This window comes from Strigops habroptila, chromosome 14 (assembly GCF_004027225.2).
Source record: "Strigops habroptila isolate Jane chromosome 14, bStrHab1.2.pri, whole genome shotgun sequence".
In the NCBI taxonomy this organism is placed as follows: Eukaryota; Metazoa; Chordata; class Aves; order Psittaciformes; family Psittacidae; genus Strigops; species Strigops habroptila.
The window spans coordinates 8,258,984-8,276,231 of NC_044290.2; positions in this window are offsets into that span (position 1 = coordinate 8,258,984).

The window sequence follows — 17,248 nt, forward strand, 5'->3', positions numbered from 1 at the left end:
CTGCAGTATATCTCAGCCCTAAAAGCAGGTCCTCTGAATAAGATCTGTCTGTGTGCAGATAACTCAGATGAAAATTCAGGCTGTCTGTCCTCTCGAGATAGAGGAGGAAACACAAACCCCTGCCTACTAGGAAGAGGCAAGGATGGCACAGGTGGTTTGTAGGTTAGTCTCTGGATTAATTCAAATAAAAGAATTCAATAAAGTCAAATAAAGAGGATTTAAAGGTTAGTAAGACAGACTGGCAGAGATGGAGTCTGGATGTTCGTTGCCAGTGCAAACAAGGGGTAAACGCAGGAAGAACAACCCATAAGCTTCCTCCTTGCACACTGTGCTGCTGTTTACCTCTGTACAGGCAGTGGCAGCAGTGCGTATTAAATGGAAAGCGAGTTCCACATGTGCAGATCCAGGTGGAGGCATTTCCCGTGCTGGACTGCAAGCTGCCACACTGCTGCTGATGTTCAGGACTTCCCTACATGAGCAACAGCTTTATTTTCCAGCTTGGGTTCCTGAAGGGCTCCCTCAGCAACCTTTCCCTGAGAAATGCAGAGAATCAGCCTATGTCTCAGCCAGCTCAGCCTTGAACTCTGCTTGTTTGGCCCAACTGACTTGAGGAGCTCACCAGCCACATCTAAGCATTGGAGCATCCCTGGAAGAACAGATGTTGCCGAGGCCAAAAACTTGGGTGTGAATTAGACCCCAAAAGAGTACACATCCCGCTTGACTTTCACTTAGCACAATGTGGGAAGTTCTTGAGTAGCAACAAGCTTCAGGCCAAGCAGTTACTTCATTTTTTTTTTCTCTCCCTTTATTGATTGTTTGCTTTTAAAAACAGATTGGCACATCCAGTGATCATGAAAGCCCTGGACGGATCCAGTGTGGGCAGGATTTGCGTGAGTGCCTCTACAGAGCTCTGCCAGTGCACTTTTGTCCTGGCCAATTCCTTCCCTTCCAAACCTTGGCCTCTCCAAAGCAGACACTACCAAGTCAGGAAGAACTGAGACGTATTATTAGGTGGTTTTGAGCTGTGGATACTTGCCTACAGAAAATGCTGTGCTTGCTTTCTTCCTGACCAGACACAGCACTTATGCTAGGCTTCCCGAGGCAAGACTAAATGTGACTAATATGGAAAGGAAATGGTGAAGAAGGGCCATATTCACACCACTTGCCAAAATATGCCCTGTGGCGAGGGCCCTGCCATGGGAGTTCCAGGGGATGTTGTGCTTTCTAGAGCATTAGGCAATGATGTGGCTCCAGTCTGTCTTGGGGATAGGATTCCCCTTGCTGGCTGAACATGGAGACCTCGATCTTTATTTAGGTTGCTGTGCTGTGCCTATCTCTGTGGAGTTCAAACCCATCCCTGGCTAAGGGCAGAACCTGCAAGTCCTCTTGCTTCCAAAGGACAGAGGGGACCATTGTGGCCTCCCCTGGCAAAGAGCTGGTAGGTCAAGGAGATCCTGGCTATTCTTCCCTGACAATTCACATGCGCACGTGCTGGGGCTCCCCATATCCAGGCCTAGGCAAGCTCTGAGAGGCAGCGTATCCAGAGACCAGAGATCCAGAGAACCTGGTTTCTGCCTGGCTCTGCCTGATTTTCTGTTTGACTTCAGGAAAAACTGCTTGGCATGTCTGTTTCTCTTCACCTTATTTGCCTTTTCCATGGTGCTAGGGCACTAGCATGTAATTGGATGTACTTGAGGGGGCTATGTTGTTATAAATGACGAGGCATTCCAGTTCTTCAAGCTGGAAGATCTCAGACTAAAATGAGTAAATGCAGAGACTGGGAGGGGTTTGCTGTTCCCCCCAGTAGATAGGAACTTTAACTGGTTAAAATTACAAGATTAGGGAAAACTTTAGCTTCCTAAAAAACATCCAAAGTGAGGACAGGTAAGCAGAGGAAAGCTATCTATCAAACAGAATGCAGAACTCACAGAAAACAGTTTCCCCTATGCCTAAAGTCAGGGGCTATAAAATAGAATTCTTTTCCCTTCACAAATCATTTAAACATAAGTAAGAAATCAGTAGCTCCCTCTTCAGAAGCACCCTGAGGAATAAAAATGCAGTGAATCATGGGTATTTTATTACTAGTCTGTGTGTCTATCTGATGGCAAGCATCAATGGCTTCCCTTACACAGGCTGCCCAGGGGGATAGAAGAATGCAGGGAATAGCTTACTAGTTTCTGTGTCTGTCTAGTGGCAGAAATCCATGTTTTCTTATAGAAGACACTGCGGTAATGCACAGGCAGCATTTCAGTGTGTGTGCCTGGCTTTCTGGTGGCAACGCATAAAGTGGGATTGAAATGTTGCCACTCACGAAGCGCCTGCTGTGCCAGCGAGGCACGGTTGGGATCAGCCCCGTGCAGTGGAGGCAGGAACTTTCACCATGCAGATTTGTTAAGGGTAGCCAAGGACAAATGTTAGGAATGCTGGGAGGGGGAATATGCAGTTTAATAATAGAAACAGATACTGATATAGGAGTTTGTTCTGCCTTGTGGGGAGGGAATATGGGCAGAAAGGATCTTCTCAGGTAGTGGTTGACACTTAGGTTAAGATGGAAGTGCATTAAGGCATCAAATGCTTATGTTCATACATCTCACTGCTTTCAAAGAGAGCTGCTTCTGCGTGAATCTTGACAAGAGTGCAAACCAGGAAGGTCCCAGTACTTGGCTCCCCACATAGTCTGAGGTTCACAAGCAAGAACAGGGGCTCAGAGAGGACCAAAGCCAGCTGGTCCCAGAGGAAGACATTTCTCATCCATGTTGCAGAGTGATCTCAGTTATAGTGTTTTTATTTTAGCTACATACTCTTTAGAGAGGGAGCGGCTACCAGGCCATGAGCACCATCCAGTGATCTCTCCATGCAGCCCATTATATCTGTCTGAGCTTGAATAGTGCAGATAGAAAGTTAGCCATGTCACATCTACACCAGAGACCACAGGGAAGAGTAAAGATACCTTATGTAACTTTAAATAAGCTGGTGGGGACAGAGAGCAGTCCAGCTGAACTGAATGGGATCATTTACCAAAAGGTGGATAAATTGGCCTAATTAATTTGTGCTAACCCTGCCTTCTGCTGCTCACGTTACTGTGGGAGCTAGGCGATTGCAAAATGGCTCTCGTCTCTGCTTTACATCGCAGCGTGACACTCAGAGACACGCCAAGTCTTGGTTTAAAGACTGTAAGTAACAGGCATCTTGTTCATCCCTAGGTAAGATGCCACAGTGATGAACTGCCCTCATTGTTAAAATTGTGCATGTTATTTATTAGTATAGACGCAGTCTCCAGTGTTGACATTCTGATCTTAAAGGGAAAGGGTTTCTAAACACCATGCCTGGTGCTCTTAAACCTCTTGGCTGCTTCTGAAGTTCGCTTTGTTCTGATGATTATAGTGCTCCAAGATCTAAGGCAAGAATAACTACTTGCTCCTCAGCTCAGTTCATGCTTCTGTTCATCATTTCCTTGTAGCAAAACATAATTTAAAAAACAAGCCATGTAAAACGTTGTTCCTGTAGTGATTTATTTTATTTTCACGGTGTCTGGAGACACGATGTTCTCCCGGCCCCTCACAGTGGTTATTAGCGTTTGGCCTGGCTGTTTCTTGTGGAAAATCATAAAAATATTTGGTGAGCAGAAGAGAGATGCGAAGTGCTTTGGTGGTCTGATGAGGGAGGGGATGTAGAAAGACTGTGTGTTTTGTTTTGAATGAAACGACTGGCTGTATCCTTCACTAATGGCAGAGACACACCAAACTGCAGCAGAGTTTGGTATTTTTCTTTTAAATCATTATTTTCATTTAGGATGTTGGAATGTTTTGTGTGAGCCTCCTCACTGGTGTGTTTTCAGTTTAAACTACTTTCTGGTGTTTTGGTGAAGGTAAATAAGCATCCTGACAGGGCAACCCTTGGAGCAGGCCAATAGCCAAGGCCAGCTGAAATTTAGTAAGACAGAGGGTGAGTAATTTCCAGTGTCACAGGAGATCAGGAGACATGGATAGAGCGTCTGAGTCAAAGGACTGGAAACCAACCTCCTCAGGCTTTGGATCAGGCGAGTAAGAGAAGAGCTGGCCAGCTGAGGGAGGAAGTTGTTAATGCTTCAGAAGTAATTGCCTGGCAGGAAAAAAGCTGTAATCAAACCCTGTTAGCACCAGAAATATCATTTACCCAATGTCATCGTATGTGGAATTAGAGGTATCACTTCAGTGAAGACATGCGTCATGAATTCAGTTTTAACAAGAAAACCAAATTTTGCTACATTTTCCAGTGCTTTTGGTCTATACTATTTTTGAAAGGGAAAAAAAAGGTCCAGAACTCTTTCATAAGTATATTGAAATCAGTAAATGTGAAAGAACAAACTCAAAAAGAGCTATCACTGAAATTATATAACAACTGAAGCTTAAAATATTTAGTTGCTCAATATTAAATTAATACCTACAAAGGGGGTTTGGAACCAGATGATCTTTAAGGTCCCTTCCAACTCTAACCATTCTGTGATTCTATGAATTGCAGATAAACTTATACGAATCCTAATAAAAAAATGGAGAAAATGACAAAAAATAACATTTACTATAAACCCTCTGGGACATGGCCACTTTCATAGTGGCATGTGGATAGTAATTTTATGAATAGTCTGAAGTCACTTGTGGCCTAGGCATGGAATTACTATTACCAGCAGTGGTATTGGTGTCGTCATTACAGTGACCTAAAACATCATCATGTTGCTTCTTGGACACCCTGTAGGAGAGTCCTTGGATCTCAACACATCCTAATTTACTCTGCTTCTGTGATTTCTGCAAAGATATTGTCTACGTTGTAATTGAGTGGCTAAAGAGCCCAATTCCCCCTTGGACCCACTGCTGACTGAAGGAAGCATTGCCCCACAGTTTCATGACTCTTTGCATAAAGTGATGTGCAGGGAATTGCTTAGGGAAGCTGAAATTCCAAGTTGGAAACTCAGACCTTCATGTATCTGCCAGTTCTAGCCCAGAAAGAAGATGTCTTAGTAGGAAACTTGCAACATGCAGTCAATATTTTGTCTGTATTCTATGGACAATATTCCATATCGACCCCTTTTCACTACAGTCCACACTTTCTATCTCTAGCTAATGTATATGCATACACGTACGTGTTTTGATTTGCCACTTCATTTAACTCCTCTGTGCTAGGAGAAATACTAATATTTATTTCAGAACACTGTAAAGCTTTTCTGCTGCAATGTCTGCTTTCTGATTCCAGGAGAACACTGTCATGTGAAAGAACCTATTCAAAATCCATTGCATTCCCGTCCTTTTAATTTATGCAGTCAGATTTATACTCTAACTTCACATATCAGTTCTTGTCTGCTCTTGAGTTCATTTGCTTTCATAGCAGACGGAGCTGCTAAAGTGGCTGCATACATACCAGCCTTCTTACACTGGAATGATATTGTCCCTAGGTGGGTTTCCTTATAATTGCCACAGATCCTCCCAGAAATTCTGGCAGAGCACAGAGCACATCACAAGTTCAGCAAATGTGAGACCATCAGATGATAAAAGCCTGTTTGTGCTGCTCTTAACTCGGTAGGAGTAATAGCTGATTCTTCACATGCCCAAAATGAAATTAAGGGGGCTGCTCAAAGAGGTTGTGGTTACACGGTCACTTTAATCTGGCAGAAGTCTGGCTGCTGCTGAAAGGGGTTGTTCCACTCCTCTCCCCCCTCTTCCTCTGCACCCAGTCACTCTTTTCACCCACTCTTGTCTGGCACCAGTGTTGATACGGCTTTGCAACAGACCTGATCCAGCTGAATATTGGCTCCATTAGTTGTATGCTTTATTTTTCTCTTTTAATTAGTTTCTTAGGGTGGCACAGCCACATGAATGCTTGTGCTGGCGTAAGAGAGCACAGAAATGAGTGTCTGGGGGAAGAGGGAATGGAAGAACTGCTTTCTCACTAACAGCCCAAAGGACCATTGAATGATGGCCTCATTAGACTGGAAGCATCTAACCCACACAGATGAAACTAGCTAGGCTGTGAATATCTCACATCCCTTGGTAACTCATCTGCTTCTTTCTCATAAGCACCTTCCCATTTCCCAGTAGCCGCTGAACACTTAGGGTTTCCAAGCTCTCCTTGTCCTGGGAATCCTGTGCCCATCTCTTCAGCAGCAAACACAGTTATCTGTGTTGCCTTCTTTCTCAGTTTGTGATTTCTGCAATCCCCCAGCAGTCCTGCTCCCAGCATGTCAAATTAATTCACATCTCCTGTTTGTTCTCATTTTTTGCCTTTTCCCTACAATGTGTACGCCATCCCAAACTTTCCCAGAGACCAGTCAACCAAATTAAAACAAGGTATTTTTCCAAATTATCTAAACAATGAGCATTTCAGTTCTGAGCCCCAGCCCAAAGATCCTTTCCTAATTCGGTGAAATATTGTCCTAGTTCTGTTAGGCTTAGGGGCAACACGCAGTATACACAGTTGAGTTATCCCAACAGCAAAGCACTGCTTCAGTTGTGGCTCCTGGGTTTCCTCCTTTCCAAAAGAAGCAATCCGTGTTAGCATTGTGCTTGGCTCCGGCTGCGTTCCCTCCTTGCCGCCTGGCTGCCGCGGTGCGCGAGGGGTGCCAAACCAAAATTCCACAGCTCCCCTTCCCAGCCCACCCGTTCCCCACCCGTCTGTGTGGGAATGGGGAGGGACAGTGCTGGGACCTGCAGTGCCAGCAGCCAAGGTAAGAGAAGACAGGGAGAGCTCCCAAACTCTACCACAGGAGAAAAAAATCTCATCCCCGCTGCTGAGGCTGGGCAGGTTCAAACCCATTGGCAGCAGTAACTTCTGCAGCATCTGTGACTTTCTTTGCTGTGATGTACGCAGCCCTTGTGTGCAGCACATCTGCTCAAGACAAGAGCAGAATGTGCTGAGAAAGGGGAGCATAGAACCCAGTAGCAGAACAAGAAAAAAGTGCAGGGTCATCCTGAAAAGACACGAATCTTCCAGGTCAGTGTTTTCCACTTGTTCACGCTTCTTGCAGTTTTCTCACAGAACTGATGATCGCTATTGCTGGTTATATGCACCTTCTGGATGCGGTTGTCTGGTCCAGAACAGCTCAACAAACACCACAGATTTCATCCTCTACCATTGTTTCAGTCATATTGGGTGAGAGTCCGTGACGCCTGACAGCAGTTAATATCACTGTATTCCACAAAGCAGCCCATTCAGTCAGGCTAGCAGAATCTGGGTGTAAACTGTTACATTGATTTGCTGTATGTGTTCCCCCTGCTGCAGTGCAGGCTGATATCCAGTGATCTGTCTAGGTTTAAAACAAATGAAAGTCTGGCCATTCAACTCAAAATCCCTTGTTGGAGAAAAAAGGTGAGGTTTTATTTTCAGATGGAGCCTCCAAAATGAGTTTGCTGGGACTCGCCGTGAGGAGCGCTATCATTCTGCTTTTGTCCAATGGGAAAACTTGCACTATTAGAATAAAACTTCAGGTGATTTTAAGGCTTACAGTTTTATTGTAACTATGTTCTGAGATAAATCATACACATAATAACAAAAGATTCTGGAAGTTCCTGCACAGAAATATCTTCATGGTTTTAATCAAAACCCAGGGGAAAGACACTTAACTCCTTTTTTACTTTACAAACTTAGGGGGAAATGTGCTTTTTCTTGCCTTTTTTTTTTTTTCTTTTATTTTTAGGTAGCTTGAAATGTTTTCTTATTCTCTGAATTGCTCTGGTCTGTTGTATTCCCTCCCTGCACTTGGAGCTCATTTCTATTTCTTTGTCTCCGAAAAAGATTGTATTTGTATCATCTCCAGACAGGTCACCGGAGTTACATTGAGTGCACACTGGATATGTTACACATCTGGTTTATATCCTTCTCCACTGAGCCACTTCACATCCCAGGATACAGTATTTCTGTATTGTTGCTATATATCAAAACACAGAGACAGATGCACAGACAATGGGGCTAGATAAGCACAGCTACACCAGACACTTCCTCATTAATTCCATTCAATTAATTTAAAACAACCACTTTTCTTGTAAGCACAGGTCCCAATTCTTGAAGTAGAAGCAATATCGAACTGAAGAACCGTGAAACACAGTGTAAACTTCTCCACCAGGCAAACAGGGCCAGCAAACTCAGTATTCTGGGTTTTCTTTGCAACAGCCTTTTGGTGTTCGTGGATAATCCTGAGAGACTCGTTTTAGGGACAGAAAAAAGAAATTTCTACTTTGTGGCAGTCTCTAATTTTTCATGGCATGGACTAAAACAGGGATTGCTAGGCTAGTGATTTTTTTATAGGTCACTCCTCAGGGGCCCATGAACCATAGTTCGGGGACTTCAGCAGAGGAGATAGATAACATATGTCCTGTAGGTGACCAAGGAAGGCAGACCCTCGATGCCTTCAGGCTGGCATCTACTGCTCCTTCTCTGCCAACTCATCTGCTTTCCTCTTATGAGACAGGATGAACCATTCTCGATCAGCACAGGACAATAGCTCTGGAGGCAGGGCGAAAGGACTGTGCCAGCAATAATCCCTGTGGCACTGCCACTGTGGGCCAAGAGATCCTCAGAGCACAGGAGAAAAGTCCTTTATGCTGCTTTGGGCTTCTCCGAGTCTGGCACTGCCTCACTGCGGAAGCACTTTGCCCCATAAGCAGGTTTGGTTTGGCCTGTTATCAGCAACAGAAACTTTCTTTGGGTTCATCTGTAAGTTTGAACTAATCTTTACTCGGGTCTCGGTGTTTCAGGCTGGTGCAGCGGCACGGGCCAGGCAGGGTTACAGCCATCACTGTGATGACCTGGTGTGGTTCTGAGGCAAGCAGTGCACTGCCTGATGGGCTGACAGACTGACAGATGGGCTGACAGACTGACAGCCAAGCAGACAGTGTGCTGGGCAGCCCCACAGCAAGCAGGCTCATGAGGAACCCCTCAGCACTGCAACCACCCAGTGAAGCTGCAATGTCATGAGGGAACCAGGCATCCCAAAGATCAGCTCTTGTCGTTGAAATCTCTGCTTCTGTAAGCACTTGGGTTTGAAAAAACATCTCTCTGTGTGTCCTGAACGGTGTGACAGGAACAGGAGCTGGCTCGGGCAGTGCAGGGATGAAACGTGCTGGGAAGAGGGGCAGCACCGGCTGCCCATTGTCTCCATCCATCTTTCCATGCATCCCCCCAAATGTGCGTGCACACCTGCACATGCACACACCCAGTTTCACTCTGATTTGTCCCTGGATTGAATTAAGCTGAAGGATCAAAGAGCAAAGCTGGGACACTGTTTCCACACAGAGTGGAGGCAGGGACCCTGCTCTCAGAAACCAGCCTCGTGTTTGTCCCTCACCTGATTCAATCAAAATACAGCCAAAGGTCTTCTGTTTCCAGCCCTACCTCCCTCCCATCACATCCCCCTCAGCTTTCTTCCCGCCTGGGCTCTTTCTAACTTTGTCCCATGTTCTCCAAAATGCCAGAAAGTATAATTCCTTTTTTTTTCCTCTGGAGTTGGCATTAAAGCTGGAAGCAAAGACACTTCTGTCTGGTCAGAGGGGGGGAATATCTGTTCCAAATGCTTTTGAAATAGGCACATCAAACTTTATGACACTCCTTTTAAAATAGTGGATTCTATTTTCCTTATATAAACTTTGGTGGAGCAATTTTCCATGCCCGCATACATGCAGACTGCTTTATTCCAAGGCTTGGGGAGGTTGGCTCTCCAGTAATTGAGCTGTGCACAGTTTCTCAACGTGAGCTTGCATTTTTGGAAGCATTACATCTTCAATTTTAGTTTAAGGTTCTATTGAAAGTCTGGCTCTTAATAAATAATGATATACAGTTATGGAGCTTTTCAGTTTAATGCAAACTCTTAGTGCTAACTCAAGTAGAACTGGGATGCTTTAGTTACTGGTTCATTTTTCCACCCTAAAAATTTTAGGATGGTTGAGGTGATGTGTTTATAGTTGCTAAGTACCCCAGCCTAATAGCAATCAATCTGAGCAATGACATGCATTGTTCCTGTGATAGCAAAGCAGATCAGAAGGTGAGGCTTGTAGGTGGTAAAATCTGGTCGTGAGGCAAAGTGAACAATGTCTGAATGCTAATGTTATGGTAAATGCTGATCTCCCTGATTGTCAGTAACCACTGCAACTCCTTGCAACATCTCATCAGCTCTGTCACCACACGGGTGAATGCAGACATTGAAGTCCAGATTTAGTAAGCTGGTTTATATAGCAACATTACATGGGAAGATGTTTGGACACTGCTCGCCATTAACAGGACCTGAGTTTAACAGGGAACATTAGGCACTTCTGTTACTGAATTCCACAAACAAGGAAATTACCCAAAAGTGCACAAGCTGATACATACCTGGCATCTTTTGTAGTCCTTCTCCATGGATAATGCTCTGTAACCATCTCTTACAGGACAGAGGCACCAGAAACACAAAGGTGAAAATAAATGAGACACATGTGTGGGCTTAACTTGGAGCAATAGTGAAGGAAAAAGTGACCTTGCTGTCATTGCATATATTTCCTTGTCTTGTTTAATTTAGGAGTCATGTTCTAAAAGAGCACGTTTTGGTATTTCTGTTGTCCCTGTGCTGGTCTCTGTGCTGGTGATTTACTGTGTGTAGCCTTGAGCTGTAATCCGTTTCTCCCTCTGCTCCAGAGAGTCATTCCAGGCACGTGTGTGTCCTGCTGCTGACAGCCTGGAGCCATAGGTGCTGTTCACTTCACTCCTGAGAGAGTGTGGTTTCAACAGCAAAGCTGCTGATGCAAATGGAGCAGAATTAAAAGCTTGGGAATAAATTAATAAATTAACTTGGTGGCTTGAACATTTGTCATCCCCGGTAAGTACGAAATAGATGAGCAACTGAAGTGATGGAAGTGGCCTCCTCCTACCCCTTGGCAGCCCTGAATTTCACATTGTGCAGGATGATTCCTTCTTAAAGTAGAACTGGGGATGCATCAGCGCTCTGAGTGTGTAAATAATGCTGCAGCCCTTAGTGAGCCCAGTCAGTCTGTCATCCACGCTAGAACCATGCCTCCTTGGGATGGATCCTAGCCAGAGTTTAAGCATTGCTCTCTGTTCAGTGCACTGTTGGAAATGTACTGTTAGAATATTTTGTTTGAGGGAAATCCCTCTTTCTTTCTTTCTTGGGTGGATGAAACACTGTGAGTACTTCTGGGGTGGGTCGCTTCTAGGTGCAGCTGGAATGATCAGTACAGGGGCTGACCGGTGACAGAGCTAAACCAGACAACCACCATATACACCCTTAGACACGTTAGTAGTGTTGGGTAAGAAAGCTTTAACCTCCCTGGGCAGTTTAACCACAGCTGCAGAATTTACCAAGTGAAGGAGACTGTGCAGCTGATAAAAGCACCTTAAACCACACGGAAGTATCCCCAGTTCACTAAAGCTGGTGTGGAGGAGAGGACTGAGAGAGTCCAGTTCACACTTAAAGCTTGGGGTGAGACAAGGAAGACGCCTCTGACTCTGACTCCGTAGTCTGTTCCATCTGTGAGCGATTCTTTCCTGAGGCTGGACTGGAGAGCTGTGGCTGATACAATCACACATAATGACTTCTGTAGGCATGCACCAAAACATAAATTGGCTTTCTATCAGCTGGAGGGATTTTGGTCTTTGACTCTTTTTCTGTGATTGTTCACATTGCTGAAAGTCATTGCACTGAAGGGCCTCTGAAGAAACGCTTTTAGCCCCAAAGCCATATTAATATTTAAAATGTTTTTCCCGAGCAGTGCAGCAGCTGTGCAGGGTGAAATAGAAGACATTTTTCTCTCTTTCCCTGAGCAGCTCTAAAGCATCTAATGATAAACAGGGAAGAGTAAAAAAAACAAAGTTTGAATATTGCTACAGCTCATCTAAAATACCAACTATTAACACCCTGCTGTAGACTTGAAGTGAACAAAACTTCGTGTATCCCTGAAATGCCCTCAAATATGGAGGACTTAAAAATAAATTTCTCTGGGCAGAAAGTGTTCTTAAAAACCTTAATTCCTGCAGCTAGGCTGCTGAAATGCAATTCAGATCCATCCACTGCTGAAACATAAGCTTAATTTCTATCATTTTGAGTACATTAAAATATCTGTAAATATGTTATATATAGAAATAAACAGATGCAAATCTATTACATTTATATTATTTGCTTTTGCTTTGAAATGAAGTTTGTTGCCTGTGAGCCTAAAATTGTGGTTTTTCACAATTGGAAAATGAATAAATGTTGGCAGGGTTGAATGAAAGCAAGCTCTGGCCTACCATGGTGTCCCATGCTGCCTCTTGCCTTCAGACTTTATCCTGGCCCTCCTTAGAATTGCCGGTAAATGTCAGAATTGGAAAGAACAAGGTATGTATGTCATGTGTCTGGAACTGCTCCCTCCCTGAAGCCACGGGCAGAATCTGCTGTACCCAAGTCATATTTCAGGCTTTTCTTCGTGTCCATGCGGGCTAGAACCATGTTTTTGAAAAGGAAGATGAGATTCTGATTTCTTCGTGCAACTCTAGGAGATGACCAGGAGCAGTTCAGGCTTGATCCATAGCAGAGAGTATTCTTGACACCAGCCTGTTGTCCCCTTCTGTGTTAGCAAGGAAATGAACATCTTTAGGAGTTACCAAAATTGTATTTGGTAAAAAAGAAACAAAACTGTTTGAGTAGCATGTACCATAGCCACCTTACTGCTGTGGAAGGTTGGGATTCACTGGAGGACTTCCATGGGCAAAAGTCACTCATATTTTACAGAACGAGGCCCTTAATATTTATTTTTTTACTTATATTTTTCAATTATTTCTTTTTTAGGCTCAAGGCCTCTGATTCTTGTGAATCATGGTATTCAGCTGTTGTGCAGTCTCAGTTTCCTCTACGGTGACCTATTTGAAATGCAATTCATACAATAATAGAGGATATCTGTAGTGTGGAATAGTACCAGTAGATAATACAGAGCAGCACAGAGAGGACAGTATAGAATAACCTTATATAGACTAGAAACAAATCAAATTTACAGCTGCACAGTATTGCTGTGGGCAATTCCTGATACATATCATTGTTGAGCACAGGTCTAGCTGGTGTGTGAACAAAAGAATATGATACTCTTTGTTTGCTGTGTGGAAATCTGTCCTTATTTAACCCTAACTACCTGTCAGTTGCTTTCAGGAAGCATTTGCTTTGTGAACATAACATTTCAAAAGTGTGGGGGGGGTTTTAAGTCATTGCAGTTTCATTTTTAGAAAGGCAAGGGATCCAACATCCTACTCTGAGTAAGGCCCTTTGATGGGTTGGGATGCTGCAGGAATGATAAATATATCCGCAGACTCAGAGTAAATATTCAGTGGCATGTAACTAAGGTATAAAGGAGTAAATTTTATACAAGTTGGCCACAGACGCCTTGTCACTTCTCAGTAAATTAAAGAGTCTTCCATTGGACCTATAAATTTCTCATACTAGTCTTCTTCCATGACTACAGAAACAGCCTGACCCTGTTTTGACAGAGTGTTCCATTCCCTGCAGATAACAGGAGTCCAGTGCTGTTCCTGTGCGTGCCGTGGCACCAATAAATTGAGCACAAAACCTTTTTGCAGCTTCTCCCGTGGCTGCCGCTCAGTGTTAGTCATTCTTTTTCCCAGAACCTTGATTAGTCTTTTCCAGGAAAAAAAGTGCTCTGCTGATGACTTACAGGCAACACGGAGAGGAAGGCTGTACTATAAGCCTGGATTAATTTCACACTTCAGATGTGTGTGTGTGTGGTAAAACTACTACCTTCCTTGCTTAAAATCTCGTGGGTTTACATACCCTCCTCATAACACTCTGAATGTCAGATCTTGCCCGTGATTGCAGAGGGTCTCCTGGGGGAATGGATTGATGGTGTGCATTGCAAGGAAGGGAGACTTCTTGCATGGTGCTGTTCTTGTGAAACAATCCTTGAGTGGTACAAACAGCAGGAGGGAATGAGCTGGGGCGAGGAGAGAGAGCTCTCTGCTTATGCCAGACAGGGTGAGGCCAAACCATGTGCTGTGACTGATCTGCCGCGTCCTAGGCAAGGTTTGCTTCTACAGGAAAATGTTGCTATTGCTCCATGATTGGAAGGTAGAGATTCTCCATCCCAAATGTTCCATGGGCACCTGCCTAGCTGTCTGGGTAGCAATGGACAAAGATGCTGCCAAGCGAAATTCAGAACTTACAAGCACTGGATGCTTTGCAACCCCAGGAGTAAAATATTCAAAGTGTCATGAGCACACGTGTCTGAGCAGGAAAATGGCCATGTCAGTGCTACACAATTGTTCTTTCTGCATAATTACTGAGGATCTCATTTTGAGAAAGTTCAGTGACAATTTTTATAGACTTCGTGTCCCTCTTAATCAATGACAAGAAATGGACACCAGTAGAATGCCTATTTTGAGAATCTTCTTTAGGATCAAAGGAATCATGACCTAGAAAGAGCAGATAAATCCCATTGTTGTTCATTATGAAGTATGCTTTATTTACATTTACATTTGCATTCCTGTTACTGCTAAGGCTTGGTTTTATGTTTGGCTTTTCTTTCTATGCAGCTATGCAGCAAAGCCTGTTCATTTAAATCACTCATCACTGACCACACCTCGGATCCCTGTGAGGTAGGTGAGCTCTGCTGTAGTCATCTTATGGACATTGCCTTGCCCGTTGCCTCCCAACCAGAGAGGAGCAAACCCATCATTCTGCAGGCTGTGACAACACTCAGAGTAGTTGAGCTTTGGCTGTTAGGCCTGGTTTTGGCCAAAAGTAAAACTGGGCCCACCAAAACGTGAGCAATCTGCTGATGGAGCCACGTAAATCTATGTACTAGAACCATTTATCTTAAATAACCAGGACAAGCTCTTATTCTGCAAATAATTATGTGTGTGAATAATTCTTCTCATCTGCTAGAAGTTTATTACTGATGCTGGAACTAATCCTATACAGTGCAGGGGAAGTATATAGAAGTACATCCTGATTGCATTAAGTGGAATATCGGGCTCTGTTGGAGAGTAGAAGTGCTATGGATCTGATAATCCAGGCATTTTGTGGACTGGATTCTGGTCTCAGTTTTATAGACACTGTATGGGTACATATTCATAGTCACGGCAAGAGAGTTCAAGAGCGAATGTCTAAGCCAAGTGTATTCTGAACATTTAGAGCATTTTGCTAAATTCATTTGTGAAGCCACTCAATAGTTCTTTATTCTGAAAAATTCAAAATGAAGCAATATTGTGCCCCACTTTGTCTTTGGTCCAAGATCTCCTAGATTTAATGTTGGCTCACTCAGTTTAATAAAGGTATGTGTATGATGCTCTGTGCAAAAAAGAGAGATGCCCAAATGGATCTTCAGATCCAAATCCCTCCAAATCTGGGGCAAAGACCCTTTACTTCAACTCATCATCACTTACTGAAATATCCTGAAAACAGACAGGCAGGACCAAGATGTGTGTGAGGTTCAGAATAATGCTGGTGCTTCAAACTTTTGGTTTTACGTTGGGCCTTACACTGGGCTGGACATGCCTGTTCGATAGAACAGGGATAGCTGTATTAGCTCAAAGTTTATTGAATGTTTTCTGCTTTTTCCTGTTCTTCATTTTAGTGCGCATCTTTACCCCCAGACCTGGAAAAGGATTAAATGCCAGAAAGGAGACAGATCACTCGGCATTTCTAATCACATACCAGAAATCTCAAGACACACAGTTCTCACAAGATTTTCTACTCTTTGTATACCATAAAAGGCTCAGATAACCTTCCAAAGTACACTCTCATCTCTTCAGTCATTAGAAAATAGATTTTTACTGAGAATCTAAGCTAGATTCCCACCACAGTGATCACATTCAGTCAGTCCAATTTCACTCCATTATTTATGCATTCATTCATTAAGACAGAGTGACAGAATTCTTCATTCAAAACAAGGTTCCAACATTCAAAACAAGGCTGTAACTAAGGCAAAAAGAAAACCCCAAAGTACTGCAGGGAAACATTTCCATACACACTCTTTCATTTCAGAGTGTTACAGGCATTTGCTTTGTCTCTGTCTTTGATGTTCACTTTTCAGAATGCTCCAAAGAAGCAGTACTGTCATCGTGACTAGAAGAGTGCACTCGCCTGTCCAGCTCCCATGAGAAGCAGGCAAATACTCTATCATCTAAACTACAAACTGGTAAGTTTAAGTTTGCATTTCCAATTGCCTTCACCTCTGTGAAAGTGAATTTCAAATAAAGCAAGTGATTGACTGGAAATTCCAGTCTCATAACCAAGTACTTCTGGTGCGTGGTCTCCTGCAAGGTAAGACTCATAGAGACAGCCAGTTAGTTAAACTGCCAAACTGCTTAGCGGCAATAGTATAACTCCTTCATATACTATTTATCTGTCTGTGATAAAAAACTTCTTAGCCTTGCTGAAGAAGTTGATGCTTTCAGAAATGCCAGCCTTTGTCTCTTTTCCCTGAGTTGCTGTGTATTTAAATTAGATTTGATGTTATTTATCTACTCTTTATAGAGTGGTATTACATTTTGGGCCCGAGGGACAGTCTGCCTTGCCAGTATAGGTTTATACTGCACCTAACACCTAGTCCCTCCAGCTGCTAAAGATAATAAATATAATAAGGTAATGTAATGCCATAAAGAGTGATGCTTTTACTTATTAATCTGCAGCTTACATTTTGGGGTTACTGGAGATAGATCAAATGGGACCTACTGTGAGAGGTGAGAACTTCTGCAGACACACAAATCCTTTCTTCGGATCTGTGTTTGAATGGCAGACGGTATAAAGTCACAAACCACTCCTGTGTGCTGTGCAGCAACTTTCAACCATGTCACCTACATAACCATGCAGACACCACACTAACATCCATGTTCACAGCATTCTTGGATCCAGAAGGGATAAAAATCAGCCATTTGCTAAAGTTTTGGGCTTGGTGGTTTTTTAAGGTTTAGAGGTGACTATTTCAGTCATCTGAACTGAACAATTTAAGAAAAGGAGTAAAAAACAAGGGGCAGGGAGAAGGAGGGATGCAGTACTTTGAGTCAAACAGCCGTTGAGAGCTGTGGTGCCGTTTGTATGCAGAAACAGTGGCATCTAGTGGGCGAGTTTTCAGATGAGAAGAGACAAAATTAGCAGCCACCGAATGTAAACCAAGCCAGCGATTAACGCTAATGATATGTTTATCTCTTTCATAGATGAAAGATTTCCCCAAGTCTTTTGTAATCCTTTTCTGTAAAGGCATTTGGAAATCAACTATTTTGCCATTAGCTTTCCCATTCAGTATACAACTTCCAG